Source organism: Sus scrofa, chromosome 9, assembly GCF_054392235.1.
Source record: "Sus scrofa isolate SSC_HxYL_T2T_F1_AM1 chromosome 9, Sscrofa_HxYL_maternal_Yorkshire_Landrace_v2.0, whole genome shotgun sequence".
Lineage (NCBI taxonomy): Eukaryota > Metazoa > Chordata > Mammalia > Artiodactyla > Suidae > Sus > Sus scrofa.
In genome coordinates, this window is record NC_139391.1 from 86547514 (window position 1) to 86566909 (window position 19396).

General features: G+C 35.8%; 1 long non-coding RNA gene across 1 annotated transcript in view; it reads left to right on the top strand.

Moving 5' to 3' along the window:
* Positions 1-1963: 1963 nt before the first annotated feature.
* LOC146400020 (uncharacterized) overlaps positions 1964-19396 on the top strand; it is a 162979-nt gene continuing 145546 nt past the window's right edge. Inside the window, exon 1 of the long non-coding RNA XR_014815885.1 lies at positions 1964-2516. This is a non-coding gene — a long non-coding RNA (uncharacterized LOC146400020). The remainder of the gene's footprint in view (positions 2517-19396) is intronic.

Below are 19396 nucleotides of genomic sequence, written 5' to 3' on the forward strand. Positions count from 1 at the left end.
AATGATAATAACCAAGTGCACCTCACAGGAGTACTAAGCTTTAATGACTCAGTATTTGTGGAACCCTTTGAGCACCTCTAAATTATGCAAACGTAAATAATATGTAGGGACACCATATATCATTGTTATTTCTACATTAACTCTTTCTTGGTATTATAATATTTTTAAGGTAGATATTATATGACACTAATTCATGAACAAAATTATGAAAGAGATAAAAGTATAAAATAATATGTAGCAGTGATTCCCAATCAAATAATTTTTTTTTCTTTTGCCTTTTAGGGCCTCACCCGCAACATATGGAGGTTCCCAGGATAGGGGTCAAATTGGAGCTGTAGCTGCCATCCTACACCACAGCGATGTGGGATCCAAGCTGTGTCTGTGACCTATACCACAGCTCATGGCAATGCTAGATCCTTAACCCAATGAGCAAAGGCAGGAATTAAACCCACAACCTCATGGATTCTAGTTGGATTTGTTTCTGCTGAGCCACAATGGGAACTTCCCAATGAAATAATTATAATCTCATATTAGTAAGAGAGAATGGGGCCATTAATAGCACCTCTGAGAAGTCATTCCTAGGTTGTAAAGTAGAAAAATGAAAATCTGGAATATACACATAAGATGTAAATATCTAAAAAGAGTTTGCAAAACTACTTGCTATTTTGTCTTACGAAGGGGACAGCTAAGATTTTGGTTTTAGTTTTTTTCATACTGAAGAAATTTTAATCATGTTTTCTCTGTTTATTTCTTAATAGAAATTGTATACATCATTTTCATACATCTTCCATTCTGCCTTTTCAACTTCCTCTCCATCACCAGCATTATTTATGCAATGTGACAGTACTTTTAATGATCCTAGGTTAAAAAAAAAAACATAAAAGTATAAACTTGTATAGCTTGATCATAGTTTCCAAAATGCACCATTGCGATTGTGATATTGTCCCTAATTTCAACTGAGGTAGCTAGACAAAACGCATCAGCCCAAACAATATCTTCAATAAACTTTGCTGTAATACCTTGGATTTCCGCCAATGAAAGATTCATTTCTTCCAGTGAGTATTGTCTATATATATATATATATAAAAAAATCCCGAGAGGTTCTACTGAAGAGAGTGCTCTTCTCCTTGCTTTCCTCATAAACATATTCAGTTGTAGAACAAAGAAAATTCTAAAAAGTCTCAGTTAAAACCTGTCCTCAGCCTCAGACTTCTTTCGATACTTTCATTTTTTTACTTTTTTTTTTTTTTTTTTTTTTTGTCTTTTTAGGGCTGCACCAGGGCATATGGAAGTTCCCAGACCAGGGGTCAAATCAGAACAGTAGCTGCAGGCCTACACCACAGCCACAGCAATTTTGGATCCTTAATCCACTGAGTGAGGCCAGGGATTGAACCCACGTCGTCATGGATACTAGTCAGGTTCATTACAATTGAGACATGATGGGAACTCCTCAGCACTTTAAAAGAAGTGGTAGTTCCCGTTGTGGCTCAGCAGAAACGAATCTGACTAGCATCCATGAGGACACAGGTTTGATCCCTGGCCTCGCTCAGTGGGTTAAGGATCTGGTGTTGCCGTGATTTGTGGTGTAGGTCGCAGAAGCAGTTTGGATCTGGCAATGCTGTGACATAGGCCGATGGGTACAGCTCAGATTCAATCCTAGCTTGGGAACCTTCATATGCTGCAGGTGCGGTCCTAAAAATACCAAAAAAAAAAAAGTGCCTGGAGGTAAGGCTGGGGTCACGAAGTGGGCAGAGAATTCCAAGCATGAATCCAGTAGCATAGAGGGAAACCTTATTTTTTTTTTTTCTTTTTCTTTTTTTTTCTGGTTCAGAAGCAAAGGAAAACTTAATTATTTGATCAAAGAACGGAGAGGGGCAAGCTTTTACTCTGCAGTACGTGCTCTTTAGGGGCTGTTTTTTTTTATAGGGTCTCATCAGGGGTGGGGGTGGAGTTCTCACAGCTAGGGCGCAGGCGCACTGCTGCCTGGTTCCAGCCTGCACTCCACAGGAACAGCGTCTCCGCATCAGCCTGCCGCCGCCATCTTGAAGTGTCCCAAGCTGCGCTTGGGCACAGGGTCCTGAGTGGACGTGTCTGTAGAGCCATTTGGCACCAGGAACTCGGCTGTGAAAGGCCGGGTGTGGGGGACTCTGCACGCTGGCCCCAGGAGCGAGTGACACCAGACAAAGCACAAAGGAAGAAGGAAAAGTTTAGGCTTCGTTGTATTGCCCAAATTCTCTTTTTATTTCCCAAGGGTTATTAATGGACTTTGCCAGGGGACGAGTCTCTGCCTTTTGTCCAGCTCCTCATTCTTGAGAGGAGCTGGTGGGTGCAGGTTCTCTTCTGTAATTGCTTCCTGCCGAGTTCGAGGTCGTCTGTCAAACTGCGGTGGAGCTCCAGCTCCCTTTAGATAAGCTCCGTGGTCCTCAGGTCTCAGCCCAGGCTGTTCGTATTCCTGAGCGACCACTTCTGCCAAACCTTTTGGAGACAAAGGACATCAGACAATCAGACAATTTAAGGTATGTGACCAAATATTAGCATGAGAATAATAGTCGCCTGTCAACTTTTCCTCAAAATGAGGGTATCTAGGTCTTTTGCCTTAGGCATGTGTGCCCTGATGGCCAGCTCTGCCTTAGTCTGAATATCCCTGTCACACTCCGGTTGTGTTTTGGAAGCTTCAGGTCAGAGAGGGTAGTGGCACCACCAGTAGTCAAAGGGGTCTGTGGCACCAGGTTGTTTCTCTGGAGGTCGGGGCTCGGTGGACTCTCTCCTCAAGTGCTTTATATTTTGAAGATAATATTTCCGTGTTGTCTGTGCTGCAGAACAAATAATTGATGGTGTGGGGAGGAAAGATTTCAACCTGATATTGATTTCATTTGTGAGGGTAAGGACAATGTGTCTTTAAAAAATTGAGACAAATCACTTACACAAAACAGAGTGCTCACATCTTAAATATACAGCCTGATACAATGTTATATATTGCTTAATTCATGTAACCACTACCCTAATCAAGGTAGGAAACATTCTGGACCTCCCTGGAGATTCTCTTGTACCCCTCCCCAAGCAGTTCTCAACACACCCACACCACTATCCTGATTTTATCACATTAGTTTCTTTTTGAACTTCCTCTAAATAGGCTCATGTATTGTGATATTTTCAGGGTCTTTTTATGTATTTATTGGGTATTTTGATAATCTCTGTTAGGAAGTGTTGTTTAAATCTTACACGTTAACAACTGAATATACTTTTTCTCATTTAATAAGAAATCTTTATATATTCTGGATATGAGCCTGTCGATACATGTATATTGAGATTATCTTCTCTCAGTTTGGGCTTACATTTCCTTCCCTTAATAATTTATTTTAATGAAGAGAGATTTTAAATTTTAACAGATGTCAGTATTTTTATGGCTACTGCAAGGGTAATAGTTTACTTTGTATTCTTGTAGAAGCTTGGTTGTTTTAGCTTTCATGTTTAAGTCTATGACCAATACTGAAGTAATTTTGTATATGGTATAAAATATGGGTCCAGGTTCTTTTAAATTTAAAGATGTGTAATAAAATTGACTAGGATCATTTTTGAGAAGATTGTCATCTCTCTATAAAATTGTAGTTGCGACATAGGCAAGAACCAAGTGCAGACATAGCTTTTCCTTTGGAGGAGACTGAACCTGTCAAAAAAAAAAAAAAAAAAAAAAAAAAAAAGGACAATCTGAAGAATCTCTGTTTAATGCTAGGGATATTTTGTTTTGGATTAAGAGATGAATTCTGAAAAATGTATATTAATATTCTAAAATAAAAAGCTTATTTAAAAATATATGTAGATTTCCAGTTTCAATGCTGACATGTAAGGAAATTAGAAGTCATCGTTCTGATCCTTACAAGAAAAATGATTTTAAAAATCCTGAAAATCAGATTACTATTTTGGGCTTACCAGAGAATTGAGGTTACAGGACAAACCACCATGCAAAATCTGGAGAAACAGACAAAGATAGAAAATCATAGATAAAATCAGTTTACTTGGAGCAGAAGCTGCTGCAGCTACAAGCTGGTAGGAATATTTACATGTCACCTTGATGAGTTGTGGGAGGCAGACCTGAACTAGTGTGAGAGGGAGAAACCTCTGAGAGCCACAGACTTAGAAAGGGTCCCATACTTTTCTTGAGTTTTATCTACATTTATCTCCATATTCACTAATTTTGTCTTTGCCTCTGTTCTGTATACTGTTAAAATTATTCAATGTTATTGATTCCAAATACTATATTTTGCTTTCTGTTGCCTTACAATATTCATTAAAATCTTTCAAAATAGATTTTTAAGGTTTTGCAAAAAATCATTCATTTCTATTCATTTCCTCATATTTTCTATTATCTTTAACATATTAATCACACTAATTTTGAAGTCTTTTTCTGCAACTCCATTTCCTTAATCTTCTGTAGGTCTGAATCAATTGACTATATTACATCTTGAATATCAGCAACTACCTTTTGGGTTTTTTTTTTCACTTGCTTAGTAATTTTTAATTCAGGTTAAATATTGTGAATTTTTTTATGTGGGAATTCTTGATTATATTATATTCTTTTAGACTTGGTCATTTTTTGCTTTGTCAAGAAGTAAATTGCCAGCACCTACTTTGAATGGCTTGATTCAAGGACTTGTAGCCACAGCCCATGTTAGTTTTCTTCCTACTCCTGTATTTTTGTCCACACTTGTAAGACTGACCCTTCTGGGTTTTTGACGAAAATCCTGTTTGTGAAGGATTTTCTATTCTGGTCGGTCTAAAATCCAGTCTCTCATTTTCACAGTACTGTGTAGTTTCTAAAATCTCTCTTGCGCCCTTCAGTATCCCAACAGCTTTTCTCTACTAGATCTCCCAGTGCTTCATAACAAACATGCAAACCTTATGAGGTGGCCAAAGACCAGAGAGGGATTTTAATGCATATTTTTGGTCTCCTTGTGTTGGCCTCCTTCTCTTAGGTACTCTGATCCTCAAATACCCACTGTCTATGTAACCCTGAACTCTGTGCTCTCAGAGCTCTGTTTTCCTGGCTAACCACAGTGTGAAAAATGCCTCAGTGAGAAAGCCGGTGAATTTAGGCCTTATCTCATCTTCCTCCCTTCTCTCAAGGATTATAGATAACCCTCTGTGCAGGTTTTCAGTGCTTAAAAATTGTTGTTTTTTAAATTTAGATTTTTTTCCAGTTTTTACTATATTCACAAGAGGAGTTTTAATTTGTTCCTAGCCACTCTGTAATAGCCAGAACCAATCATTAAAATTTGAAAACAAGTATCTATCTTGAATATCTTACAAGAGAAAAACATTTTATTTTAATATGTATTTTCAATCAGATATAACATTTTAGCTATTTTTGAAATTTTTTGTTTTAGTCTAATTCTTTTTTTTTAACCCTTTAAAGACTGTAAGCTGAAAAGGAGTAGAGAATAAGTACTCACATTTTTAATGAGAGTGCAGAGTGTCTGTTTTCTCAGAAATATAAAACAATTACAAGAAAATGTCCTTTTAAAACTAGGTCTTCTTATGAAAGATTAATTCTGTGTGCTGAATACTTGGCCCCAACCCAATGAAGTTCTTGAGAAGATAAATAACTGCACTAGTTAAGGGACTAAGGAGAAAAAATGAAATGATACATTCAAATTGAGTAATATGAGGAGTGTTAATAAAATGACTTTTTTAAAAGTATAGGGAAACCACAAGCAGTAGAGAATTGTGGCACTTATACCACCCTTAGGACAGAAGGAGCAAAAAGATTGAAAAAACAGGGCTGTTTTGAGAGGAATTCCTTGTCGGAGCTGAGATCTTTAGTCAAAGGGCTTGCCACCCCATTTCACCTCATAGGAAGGAAGCCAGGAAGAAAAAAAAAAAGCAAACCTTCAGACCTCATTTTCCTCCCTTCCTCCAATCTCCTGCTAATGCTTATTCAATTAAATAGGATGTCAGAGGACAAGGGAGCTCACTGATGTAATGCATACTAGTTCAGTCTTCCAGAATACCGAGTAGGGTAAGGATAAATAGAGTATCTAGTTGGGCAAAGACTGTCCAGCACAGCAGTGACAGAATTGGTTTTTCCCTTAGTAATTTCAGCTAGGACTTATTTTTTTCTCAAGTGAAATAATTTACCACACACAGGTTTAATATTTGTTACACTCAAGTAATTTCCTAAAGTGAAGTTTAATTTGGAAATATATTATTTAGAAATTTATTACTAATCCACTGAACTAAACTTTTTTTTTTTTTTTTGGTCTTTTTGCCATTTCTTGGGCTGCTCCCACGGCATATGGAGGTTCCCAGGCTAGGGGTCGAATCAGAGCTGTAGCCACTGGCCTACGCCAGAGCCACAGCAACGCGGGATCCGAGCCGCATCTGCAACCTACACCACAGCTCACGGCAACGCCAGATCATTAACCCACTGAGCAAGGGCAGGGACCGAACCCGCAACCTCATGGTTCCTAGTCGGATTCGTTAACCACTGCGCCACGACGGGAACTCCTAAACTTTTTTGTTTTATTTTATTTTATGTCTTTTTAGGGCCATGCCTGGCGCATATGGAAGCTCCCAGGCTAGGGGTCTAATCAGAGCTGCAGCTACGCCACAGCCACAGCAAAGCCAGATCCCAGCCACATCTGCTGTACCTTGAGGCAACACCAGATTCTCTAACCCACTGAGTCAGGCCAGGGATTGAACCCACATCCTAATGGATACTAGTCAGATTCTTAACCCACTGAGCCACAATGAGAATTCCTGAAATAAATCATTTTATAAATTGAAAATGTTAATTCCTATTTACCCTCTCCTGACTTTCTAGCTGATTTAAAGGCAAAATTGTGGAGGAAGTTAAATTCATTTTCTCCTTACTTTTGAATTCTTTCCACTTTTCCCCTTGTGGAAACCTATCAGAGTTTTGAGGCTTGAGCACAGTGGTTCTCTACCATTATAATCTACTTGGAGTCTTAATGCCTCAGGAGGAGGCTTTTTTCCTATGATGAGGTCACTTAAAGTACAGATGTATTTTCACAATACACAATAATTTATACAGAATATTTAGTATTTAAGAAGAAGATTTCACAGGACAACAAATCCTTATAGCCAAGGAGCCTACTTTAATGGAGATTATTCTCTCCAGAGTGATGATTATGTAAGTGTTAAGATGTCACACTAAAAAACAGAAGATTGGGGAGTTCCCGTCATGGCGCAGTGGTTAACGAATCCGACTAGGAACCATGAGGTTGCGGGTTCGGTCCCTGCCCTTGCTCAGTGGGTTAATGATCTGGCGTTGCCGTGAGCTGTGGTGTAGGTTGCAGACGTGGCTCGGATCCCGCGTTGCTGTGGCTCTGGCATAGGCCAGTGGCTACAGCTCCGACTAGACCCCTATCCTGGGATCTCCATATGCTGTGGGAGCAGCCCAAGAAATAGCAGAAAGACAAAAAAACAAAAACTAAAAAAAAAACCCAGAAGACTGAGAGTTCCTGCTGTGGCACAGAGGTTTAAAGATCCTGTATTGTCTCCGCAGCAGAAAACGTGGATCTGGTGTTGCTGCAGCTGTGCCATAGGTCACAGCTGTGGCTTGGGATTTGATTTCTGGCCAAGGGACTTCCATATGCTGTGGGCATGGCAAAAGCAAAATAAAACAAAAAAGAAATCACTCCATGATTCTTTTGATTACATGAAAAGTTGCAGTTTTCTCATAGCCTTTAATACTTCTCAAACATTTTATAATTTCCTCCTTTATATAAGGAGAGAGCATTCTACAAGTTCAAAATCATCAGGGTCATAGAGAGCACCAAATAGAATTTATTAATAATTGTTTTCTTTTCCTTGTATTGATTTCTTCATAATTACTGTCTGTTAAGAGCAAATGCTTTCTGTTTAATATGTGTTGAACTGATATCTATTCTTTCTTACATAAATTTAAGTAAAATAAATCACTTTAAAGAAAAGTATAAAGTTTACAATAGTATAGGCTGTATGAATATGTATAGCAAATCTTATAAAAGTGATAATGACTCAGGTTTCAGGAAAATGGGTAGTCTTCATTTTTGTTCTCTGTTGAATTCTCAAGTCTTTGAACAAAGTGTGGTACATAATAAAGAACAAGTATTTGGGTGACTGAATCTTTAATTGGCATTTAAGACAGAGTAGCAAGTAGGAGTGCCCTTGGAGAGACACCCTCAGGTTCTACAATACAGGCCAATCTGTATTTTTGTCTACTCAAGAGGCTGCTACTGTTTAAGGATGTGTTTCTTATCTTTCAAATTCTGTCTCATTATGTAATTAAAATTTCTTAACTGATTAGCTGTTTATTAGAGTACCAAAATATTAATGACTTCATGTTAAAAAATCATTAAATTATTTTATGTCCTTATGCATTATTTTAATAATTTGACTATTTACAAGACAAATCACTACACATTTCCATTACATCTAAGCTTTTATTGCTAAACCGCAAAAATTAGTTGGCTGTTGACTACAAAATTTAATTTTATTTCTTAAGGTCATAAAATGACATGAAAATTAGCTGCATGAGAGAAGCTTATTTTACCTTTAATTAGGCATCAAAACATGTTTAAACCAGGAAGGCTAAAGCCCTTATAGGTTATTAAAGAGCAATGAATTTTCAGAGTTTTATTTAAATGTATATTTTAGTTAAAGGATTTTTTTAAAAGAAAATATTCAATGGCAAAATATAGCCTATATTGTAAAAATATATTTTACTGAGGATGCTGTCAATGGAAGGATGATTAAAGCATATCTGTCTTTCTTTTTATTCCCTGTTTGATACAGCAAACATTTCACCCGTCATTTTATGAGTCAAACTCTTTCTTATAAATTATGTAAAATATGAGATATTTCTTGCAGCATTTATGAGAAATTAGCTTTTGATTGTGTTAGACTGCTTAGATTTTAACCATGGCTTGTTCCTTCAGCACTGCTAAGTCTGTTTTGACTAATATAGTATATGTAATCTAACATGTTATGATAGTTAAAGAAAAGGCTTGGTCCGAAAGAAACCTCATACCCATTAGCAGTCACTTCCCATTCTCCCCTCCCTTTGGCCCCTGGTAACCACTAATCTACTTTCTGGCTCTATGGATTTGCCTGTTTTGGACATTTCATATGAATAGAATTATATAATTTGTATCTGTTTGTGAATGACTTATTTCATTGAGAATAATGTTTTTAAGGTTCATTCATGTTGTACTTCATTCCTACTATAGCTGAATAATATTCCATTTTATGGATGTATAACATTTTATTTATCCATTTATTAACTGATAGACATTTAGGTTATTTCTACTTTTTTACTATTATGAATAATTCTGCTGTGAATATTTGTGTACAGTTTTTTGTAAACATATGTATTTCAGTTTTCTTGGGTTTATACTGAAAAGTGGAATTGCTGGATAATATGACAACTCTAGATTTAATTTTTTGAATAAATGAGACCGCTTCCAAAACATCTGCACCATTTTACATCCTTACCAGCAATGTATGAAGATTCCTGTATTTCCACATTATCACTGACGCTTGTTATGGTCCATTGTTTTGAATATAGACAACTTAGTGAGTGTGAAATGGTATATCCTTGTGGTTTTGATTGGCATTTGCCTAACAACTGATGATATTGCTTATCATGTCCTGTGCTCATTGGCCATTTTCATGTGTTTGGAGAAATATCTATTCAAATCTTGTGTCTATGTTTTAATTGGGTCATTTGTCTTTTATTTGTTGAGAATTGTTCTTTACATACTTTGGATTCTAGTCCCTTATCAAATATATTATATAGAAACATTTTTTTCCTATAACTGAATTTTTATTATAAAAACATTAAAAAATAGTGTGAGTGATGAGTTGGAGAGATAAGGAAAGAACAAGGAAGAACAGTTGTGACCTTATTGGGTAATTCAAAAGAGAAATGATGAGGCAGTAGTGATAGAAATGGAGAGGAAATAGAGGGAACTTAAAGAGTTATTTTCTGTATGATTTGATAATAACACAGAATAGATGAAAGAGCTGGGCTTTGCTGTGAGACAATCTAAGATGTAGTCCTTGCTTCTCGTCTTCCTAGCTATGGCATCAGATATTGGTGTTTGGGGAGTATAAGTTGTACACACAAATTTGATTTCAAAATGCCCCATAAATATTATTTTTCATTCAAATTTGCTCACAGTGAGGTTTGGGAGGCATTTTACAAGAAAAATTTATGGAGGACCTATGAGCAAATTTTAATGAAAGTCATTGTTGCTGGGAATTTTGAAAGAAGAAATATATTGCATCAGTATTTACCTCTGACTATCTGTGTAATCTTGGGCAAGTTAATTAAGCATCTTTGGAAATTGGTTCTCTCATCTGTGAAAATGGGTAGTTTCTCCCATAAAAAGTTAGAAAAAGAAAATAATGTGATGGTTACTGGAATGATTTTTGAACTCAAACTGTGTGTTCAAGTCATGCCAGCTATCATATATTTAACTTTAGTAAAGTATATAACTTACTGTAGTTCACGTTTACCTGGAAAAATGGAGATAATATGTAGCATCAAAATTATGTTATGAAGATTGGAATAGTACAAATTAAATTCTTAGCATGGTATCTTGATAAATAAAAGTTCCTAATAAATATTAGCTGCTATTTTAAATGTTATATAACGTAAGTAGAGTACCCATTTTAGGGCATGTGTATAAAAGGTAATCAATGTATACTTAGTACTATCATTATAATAACCACTATTACTCAATGCCAGAGAAAGAAAAAATTGGATTTGAGGATGAAAACAGTTTCTAGTTTAATAAGGATCATACAACCATTCATTATTCAAGAAAAGTAGGAAGCCAGATGGAAAATAAAGACAACATTTAAGCATATTAAATCAGATAACTTGGTAAAATGTCCGGTAGATAACTGATAGTATTCATTTGGGCATTGGTCAAAGGTAAGACTTGAAGACTACTTAAGATTTCTCCAAAGAGGAAAGAGTCTGTCTTTCTAGGCTTTAGTTGGAGAGAAGAATGATGTAATGGGAAAATACAGTATGTAGGGGACCTTAGTTCACTTGGAGGGAGCAGAGAATGGAAGAAGAGAGGCACAAAGAGAAGTTCCAGGTAAACTAATCAGAAAAGCGACATGAGAAAGTAGAAAGAACGGTGTTCTGTTCATAAAGGAAGAACATCAATCATCCATCTTGGATTTAGAAGTGAAGGGGTATATATCTAAAGAAATTAAGCACAGCAATTAAAAGTTATGAATTTGAAAGCAATTATTAGCTTTTGTAACCTTTTTGAATTTTTGATGTATGGAAAAGAAATATAGTACTTACTTAAGTCAAAACTCTGGACTCAAGCTTGGCTTATGAAAGAGAGTTTAGTAAAATGACTCTTTACAATGGTGAGAGCATGGTTTAGAAAACACGTGAAGGGTGGTGGGGTGATGTGCTGTGCCTGTGCAACTAATACGAGAGTGCCTTTATTAGTCTTTGGTTGAAAGAGGCCGGGGAAGGTAGCTATGATCAGATCCTGGAGAAGGAAGCTCTATAGAGAAGGTAGCTTGTCAGCAGATCACAAACGGCCAAAGGTGATGTCACATGGGACAATATGAAGGAACATCCTCTTCACACTACACCCCCCACCCTTTCTAGTCTCCTGGCTTTTTCTCATTGGCTGAAGCCAAAGCCTGTGGGTAAGTAAATCATTAGTGTCTCCTAGGTTCGGCACCCTGGGGCATAGAACAGGAAAAAGATGGGGTGAAAACCTAGGGGAAGGTATCTTCAGAGACACATAAAAGGTAGTCAGCATAGAAATGGAAGCAAAATATAAATGAATTACCCCCTCATGTAGGAGAAAATTAATTAAATGTATGAAAATAAAATATAAAATTGTGGTTTAAATGATGTTTCAACTTGGGCTTAATTTACTTTCTCATATATCTCCAATGCGTCCCACAACTTCTAAAATAAATTCATGGGAAGTTTAAACCAGAAATATGAAAATTACTTTAGAAAAAAAATCAGTCTTCTTAATGGCTATATAATAAGCCCACAGACTTTAAAATGTTGCTACATAATAACCAACTTGCTATGATTGTCCAAGCTCTGTAGGGTTCAGTATGAGTGCTCTGAAGTGGAATGAAAGGATATGGTGAAACAGTTTCTCAATTGATTTTAATAACCTTTGAAATTAGAAATAGATGTTCTCTAACAAATAGCTTAAACTTCTCAATTTTCAGTTAAAGACTTATTACACTGTAGCATTTCAAACACATTCTTGTATTAAAGAAAAGTGGATTTTTGTGTATATAGCTTTATCTCATTTTAATTGTACATTATCCATAACTCATTTTCTAATTAAAAAAATCATATTCCATAATGAAAATGGATACTGAAAAGCAATAACAACTAAGTTTCCTTAAATTTCAATTGAATTTAGAAACTTCTTTTATTCCTCAGTATCTTAAAAAATCTTTATATCAATCTAGCATCACACTGTTGAGTTTTTTCCTAATCAGTGTGATAATTGACTGTGCATAGTTTATTGTCCATTAACAGTTACCATCAGAGATGATGAAGTGGAAAGAGATATCCAATAGAACCATCTAAATTTCAGACATACTGCTTCCTGCCTCTATTACTAGCAGCAACCTTATCTATTTAAGATAATCAGGTCCCTTTTGGGGTTAGTAAAGGCTAAGTATATATTTAGAATGAATAAGCAATCCCATAATAAGTCCTACTGTATAGTACAGGGAACTATATCCAGTCTCTTGGGATAGACCATGATGAAAGGTAATATAATAAAGGGAATATAAATATATATGTATGACTGAGTCACTTTGCTGTACAGCAGAAATTGGCACAACATTTTATATCAACTACACTTTAATAAATTAAAAAAAAAGACATAGTGCCCATTATTCTTCCCAGTATGGTAAATTTCTCTTTGCCTGCTTGTCTTTTGGGACCAGAAATCCAGTATATCCAGGTGGTAACCACAGCTGTAGGTTTAGTTACAGACTTTTACTGTATCCCCTGATAGAAGGATCCCATCCTATACACCTTCCCAAACCAGTACCTCTAACCAGTAGAGCCTAGAGTTGTGGGAGAGTTAAGAAAACATTCCCCAAGTAGATTGGTAGGAGTGGTGAGCAATGATGAAAGTTTACCCCATTCCCATATATGGGACTCAGGCCCATGTGTTCTAGCTTTTGAGAAAATATCACCATATAATGGCTTTTGGTTTAAAGTATACACTGAATCTTGAGGAATAGTATCCCAACCCCCAGCTATTCAAGGAAGCATCTCAGGCTGAAGCCTCAGCTGGGCATTTAACAGGCCATTAAAACTTTTATTAACCTGGAAGCTTTATGGTTGATAAAGTATATAGTAGAGCCAGTGGTATCCATGGTCCTATGCTCTCTGCCCTACTTGCTATGGCATAAAATGGGTCCTCATCATCAGTTACGACTCAACCCTGTATCTAACAATCCTCAAAGAATCTGTTTCTCACTTCCTTCCATGTGCAGCTATATGGATACATGTACTGTATCCATATATACTGGGGGAATACCTATTATACCTGCTGTGGTATTACTTGGTCCTTCCTTAATGGCACTCAGCATACCTTTCACTTGGGAAAGAGAAATGACTTAGGTCTAGGAACTGATAATGGATCAATGATTTTTCTACCATTAGAGATGACATCAGCCTTTTTGGCACATACTCTTTACATTTTTGGGTTACATAAATCAAGAAGTGCTCTTACCAGTTACCCTCATTCTTGCTCCTAGAACTACCATGGAAGCCCTACTTCTAATCATCAGCATGTGCATTTTTTTGCCACAATTTTTCTGACTGCTCCACTTTGCCCATACGGTCTGGAATCCAAATTAACTAGTTCTTGTCTTCCAGTTCCCCACAGTATTCTTCAAACGATGACTAGTGGGAATTTGCAGATAAATACCATTTAACTCTTCACATTTTCAGTGAATAAGTTTGAAGTGTGAGTCCACTCTGTGTTAGATCAGACTTCAGTTGACCACAGTAGTCTATTTCTTAGTTGACTTTCTTTCCTTTTCTGTCTCATTTTTCCTCTAGCCTATGGTAGCTACCTAGGCTCAACTTCCAATAAATTACTTGCACTCAAACCCTTGTTAGGGTTTACTGGGGGTGGGGAGAATTGAAATTAAATGCTAACAGTTCCCATTGCTGGTGACACATAGTGCCTAGGATGATATAGCATCACTAAGACCTTCACCTGTTGTGAACTGGAATGGCATTCAGGTGGAAAGTGATGCATGGACTTATACAATATTACTAGCACTAGAAGTAGGATGTAATATTATAAAGATTGCACAGTTCATTGGTGTTAATTGCTATTGATATATGAGAAGAAGAAAATAACAGCCTTAGGTCATCCATTTCTCAAATTAGTACATAGTGGAACAGTTCAAATATGTTTAAGGCAAGCTTCAACTCCTGTAAATCTACCATGTGCCATTTCTTTCCATCTTGGCACTGAGAAAACTCTAAAAAATACCAGTGGATTACCATACTAAAACAAAAATTGTAATAATGATATACACAGGCCAAAATAATGTAAAATAAAAGAATATGTGTCAAGAAATATAGTAAGGATAACATTCTTAACACTACATCATCCATTATGAAGATATAATCATTTTATATACAAATGTAGAATCAATTTTGTACATATGGAAATTTTTGTTCCTTTCCTTTGCAATTGTCCACTTTTGGGTAACTCAGAATGTCAGAAGAAAGTTTAGTTGCTTTTGATTTATTTTTGACAATTTATTTCTAAAAATTATTGGAGCTCAAACTATGTCCCCTTTAAGAAATATTTCTGAGTAGTCACAGTGAGAATGCAATTCTTATAAAGTGACTTGTAATTTAGCCTCGAGGTTTTGATATAAAACTTCTACACTCTTGTTAAATTTCAGTTATGGTGAAAACTAATAAGCCAATAATTTACCTTGGGTAACTGAGAATCGTACCTCTTTTAAAATCCTAAAACAGCTTTTGAATCAGTAAAAGTTAATACTGTAATCACTTATACTTTATCTTGTAAAAATTAGTTTTCACAAGTTTCAGAATATTTAAAAAAAATCTTTAGCCTTAATTATAATCGATTGTTATTTCCCCAATACATTTTTTTCCTACTGTACAGCATGGTGACCCAGTCACACATACATGTATATATTCTTTTTTCTCACATTATCATGCTCCATCATAAGTGACTAGACATAGTTCCCAGTGCTACATAGCAGGATCTCATTACCTATCCATTCCAAAGGCAAAGGCTGCATCTGTTAGCCCTAAGCACCCCATCCATCCCACTCCCTCCCCCTTGGCAACCACAAGTCTATTCTCCAAGTCCATGATTTTCATTTTTGTGGAAAAGTTCCTTTGTGCCCTATATTAGATTCCAGATATGTGGCATCATATGGTATTTGTCTTTCTCTTTCTCTTACTTCACTCAGTATGAGAGTCTCTAATTCAATCTATGTTGCTGCAAATAGCATTATGTTGTTCTTTTTTATGGCTAAGCAGTAGTCCATTGTGAGTATATACCACATCTTCCTAATCCAATCATCTGTTGATGGACATTTGGATTATTTCCATGTCTTGGCTATTGTGAATAGGGCTGCAGTGAACATGTGGGTGTGTGTGTCTTTTTTAAGTAGAGTTTTGTGTGGATATATGCCTAAGAGAGGGATTGCTGGGTCATATGGTAGTTCTATGTGTAGTTTTCTAAGGTACCTCCATACTGTTCTCCACAGTGGTTGTACCAGGTTACATTCCCACCACCAGTGAAGGAGGGTTCCCTTTTCTCCATACCCCCTCCAGTATTCATTATTTGTGGACTTAATGATGGCCATTCTGACTGGTGTGAGGTGGTATCTCATGGTTGTTTTGATTTGTATTTCTCCAATAATCAGTAACATTAAGCACATTTTCACGTGCTTGTTGGCCATCTGTATATCCTCCTTGGAGAAATGTCTATTGAGGTCTTTTGCCCATTTTTCCATTGGGTTGTTGGCTTTTTTGCTGTTGAGTTGTATAAGTTGTTTGCATATTTTAGAGATTAAGCCCTTGTTAGTTGCATCATTTGCTCCTATTTTCTCCCATTCTATAAGTTGTCTTTTTGTTTCTTTCTTGGTTTCCTTTGCTGTGCAAAAGCTTGTCAGTTTGATTAGGTCCCATTGGTTTATTTTTGCTTTTATTTCTATTGCTTTGGGAGACTGACCTGAGAAAATATTTGTAAGGTTGATGTCAGAGAATGTTTTGCCTATGTTCTCTTCCAGGAGTTTGATGGTGTCTTGTCTTGCATTTAAGTCTTTCAGCCATTTTGAGTTTATTTTCGTGCATGGTGTGAGGGTGTGTTCTAGTTTCATTGATTTGCATGCAGCTGTGCAGGTTTCCCAGCAGTACTTGCTGAAAAGACTGTCTTTTTCCCATTTTATGTTCTTGCCTCCTTTGTCAAAGATTAACTGACCATAGGTGTCTGAGTTTATTTCTGGGTTCTCTATTCTGTTGAACTAATCAACAAATTCAGCAAAGTAGCAAGATATAAGATTAACATTCAGAAATCAGTCTCATTTCTGCATATTAACAATGAAATATTAGAAAAGGAATACAAAAACACAATACCTTTTAAAATGCACCCCAAAAAATCAAATACCTGGGAATACACCTGACCAAGAAGGTAAAAGACTTATGTGCTGAGAACTATGAAACATCCATCAAGGAAATTAAGAAAGATATAACGAAATAGATATTCTATGATCCTGTGTTGGAAAAATTAATATTGTAAAAATGGCCATAATACCCAAAGCAATATACAGATTCAATGCAATCCCTATCGAATTACTCATGACATGTTTCACAGAACTAGAACAAGCAATCCAAAAATTTATATGGAACCACAAAAGACCAAGAATTGCCAAAACAGTTCTGAGGAACAAAAACCAAGCAGGAGGTATAACTCTCCCAGACTTCAAGCAATATTACAAAGCCAGAGTCATCAAGACAGTGTGGTACTGGTACCAAAACAGACATATAGACCATAATATGTTTTCTGAAAAAGGATGTGATACCCAAAGATAAATATCAATGTATCATAATATCCAAGTGCTTTTTAACCAAGTGTTAATTTTAAAAATCTGTGTCAGTCTATACTTAGGAAGAACTAAAATACTCTTTTGATTCCTTCATGAATCCACCTGACATTTTCTGGTCACCTCCCATACACAAGGCATGATAATTGGTGGTAGGAACTTAAAATTGAATATGACATCAGAGACAGTTAAAATATGCACAAGGCTCTGGGAATGCAGAAAGTCAAGCAGCCTGGAGGAGCAAGGAAATTACTATTAAGGAAATAACCTTGAGCCCAGACTAAAAGGCTTAATAAAATTTGGTCAGCAGATTTTCAGTAGTTCAATTACAAATCATTCATCCTGTGAGGATCAGGGAAAGAGAGAAACCTGGAAGGAAAAGAGAATGCAGTGGCTGTTTGGACAAGATATGGAGGACTGCATTCTGTGTCAGGGTGCCTGGGTTGTTGGAGAGTCTTCATTATTCTCTTGTTCTTGTTGACATATTCTGGGCAGTCCTTCCTGCAATGACAGGAGTCTGGGTATTAGCTTTCTAACAGCTTCTGGGGTTTACCTGAAGATGTTTCCTTTCCACTATATTGGGATATGGAGACATGGGTAAAATGGATTCTGCAGATTCCTCACCTTGATCCCAATGATGTGTCTGTAATAACTAGCCTTAGAAATTCTTTCCTAAAATGCTGTGTTTTTCAGGATACTTGTGGATTAAAAACTAGATTCTCTTCCACCCATGCCATGATTTTTGCCAACATTTTTTTTCCCCTCAAATGAAAAAAGGTGAGAAATATATCATTTGTGAGAGAAAAATTGTTCCTTTTGGTTTTATTCTCTTTGGAGTGCTTTAATAAATGTATACATTAACTCCATTGATTTGATTTAACAGAGAATGATTATGTGATGAAAATTTTAATTAAAGTTGCTTTAAAAAATGATGTTGAAAGATCGGGTTTTATTTTGAATGTATTTCTTCTGCTCACAATGATATTCATATTTATGTGTAGTTTTCTATATTTTCAATTAAATGTGATTATTTATAAGCTTATTAAAATTTCCATTAATAGTAATCATCAATGGAAACAAAAAGTGAAAATAAAGCTATTGGTACTTTTCAAAACTGAAGAGTCAGATTACAAATTTTAACATGAAGATCCTTCTTTGAAATTTAAAAGTTAGCTGGTAGGCAAAATGAAAGAAAACTTTCAAAGCTTACTAAAACAGAAAAGTCAACAAAGGCTCTTTTCAAATTAGAAAGAAAAGTGCAGATTAAAAGAAAAGTCATAAGTTTCTAAAAACTTTCCTAGGACTTTGAAACCTAACTCATCAGATGGGGCTTAAAATTACAGAACTTTGTGTTAGAAGTAGAATTTGTTTTTCCCTGTAAATGGAAGGAACATCTGGACAAACTCAGATGAAAACAAAATGCCACAATCAGCCTATAATACAAGCCAATTCAAATGGAAAGAAATTATTCTCAAAAAAGAAAACCCATTTTGAGAATAAAGGAACATACTCAAAACCTACAATTTATTCTTAATAATGCTTCATTTTTCATTTGCTTTATAGCAGCCTTCTACCCAAGGGGCAAAGATTGACAGAATATTTCATAGTCCCTTAATTTTAGCTGTCCCCTTAACTGTGACTCTGGGGCTGGAATGTACAAACAGGAAAATAAATCAAAGGATCAAAGAAACTTTAAAACTCTAAAGCAAAGGGGAGAAGGAGGGTATGCTGAAAAATTCCCTTTACATGCATCCTTAATAATTGATAAAAAGTATTGAGTTTGCTGAGTCCAGTTATATATTTTTTAAGACAGATACATTTGTTCATTGTTTTCCATCTAACTTTTAGCAACACAGAGAGTGTGGTTTCATATTTATTCTTTGATGTTTTACTCTAGTTAAGTTATATAAAATTAGAATAAATTGGGTTTAGTTTTAGAAATATTCATATATGCCATGTCCTCACCATTTTCGAGACATAACAATGTATACATTATTTGGTTTGAAAAAAAACCTTTGTTTAAATGTCATCTTTTCAAAAGAAATACACTTATGCTTTACTCTAAAATTAGGGTTTCTCTTTAGATAAATTTAATACTCCTGAGACAAGCTTAATTTTCCAAGTCCAAAACATGAATCAATGCTTTTTAACTTCTTGAGCTGTTATATACCAGATCTCATTAGATATTTTTTCTGATTTAAATTTTTATAATTTAATAATTGAACTATGTTTTATATGTGCTGAAATATTGTAGTTAATT